Source organism: Frankliniella occidentalis, unplaced genomic scaffold (genome assembly GCF_000697945.3).
Source record: "Frankliniella occidentalis isolate FOCC.00 unplaced genomic scaffold, Focc_3.1 Scaffold158, whole genome shotgun sequence".
Lineage (NCBI taxonomy): Eukaryota > Metazoa > Arthropoda > Insecta > Thysanoptera > Thripidae > Frankliniella > Frankliniella occidentalis.
The window spans coordinates 710506-711554 of NW_026267284.1; the positions used below are offsets into that span (position 1 = coordinate 710506).

The 1049-nt window shown below is 53.7% G+C and overlaps 1 protein-coding gene across 1 annotated transcript in view; it reads left to right on the forward strand.

The window, feature by feature from the left end:
• Window positions 1-345: 345 nt before the first annotated feature.
• Window positions 346-1049, forward strand: part of LOC113216055 (uncharacterized) — a 2689-nt gene continuing 1985 nt past the window's right edge. The window contains exon 1 of the mRNA XM_026435755.2: window positions 346-643. The gene's annotated coding sequence lies outside the window, so the exon portion shown is untranslated. The remainder of the gene's footprint in view (window positions 644-1049) is intronic.

Below are 1049 nucleotides of genomic sequence, written 5' to 3' on the forward strand. Positions count from 1 at the left end.
CTATTCCGGTGAAGCTGAAATGCAGAAGAATGCGGAAAATTGAAGTCACCATGCTCTGAGCATAGTGATTTCCGTTTTGTTGTCCCCTCCATTCTTCTCTTTTCAGCTTTAATGGAATGCTTTATTGCCAAAATGATTCGAAAATAGCTGAATAAAGCTATTGATTTAGCCTACACAGCTAAATCCCTTTCCCGCGTGCTGCTACGCCGCCACGCCTCCTTCCGTCGCGTCGCGCGCGAGTCCGGATTACATCGTTGATAAGCCAAGGCCCTGTTATGATGGGAGGTCGCCGGCCCGGCCCGGCGTTATCGGCGACGTCACGCGGGCCGCCAGGTACTCGCCAGCTCATCTGACGCATCGCTAGTCGCGAAGAAAGGCGCGAGCAGCGGGGCGGCGTTATCGCCGACCTGGAGGTAGGTGCGGCCACGCCCCCTCGCCCGCGCAGCAACGCCAGCAGTCAGCGACGAATCGAGCGCTCTCTGGTGGCGACTTGACTCAGGCGCGTGGCCGACTGGCCGCCATGACAGGACCAGGACAGAAAGCAGCGCCATAACCTCCACCACCAAGGTCGCAGTAGGCTACCCTTCTACTACCGCAGCCAGGGGCTTGTCATCACAACTCACTGTTAAGAATTGTAGAAAAGGTAAGGCTAGTCTTCAGTCAGTGTGCAATGCACGGACTCAATGGACAACTCGCCCAGCCCAGAGAGGCGGAAGGCGAAATTGTGGAGTTAAACAACAAAGCACCATAACCTATATAATCGCCGAACTCTTCAAAATCGCGGTTTATGCCCTATACTCGGCAGCTTGTGGAGAAAGATGTGCGAGGGATGTGGATGTGGAGTTGGTGTATACATGATTGTGTCTACCCAATCATTGTCTCAGATTGGGTGTGATTGTCTCTGATTGTTTCAGATTGTCGGTTAAATATTGTGATAAATTTTACAGAATAGGGTATTTCAATGGAGCGCTGCCCGGAACTAAGAAGAACAAAACCGGATACAGAGAGCGGTGGTGGGGGCGGGCGAGCGGAGGAGCGGAGGGCGGGCG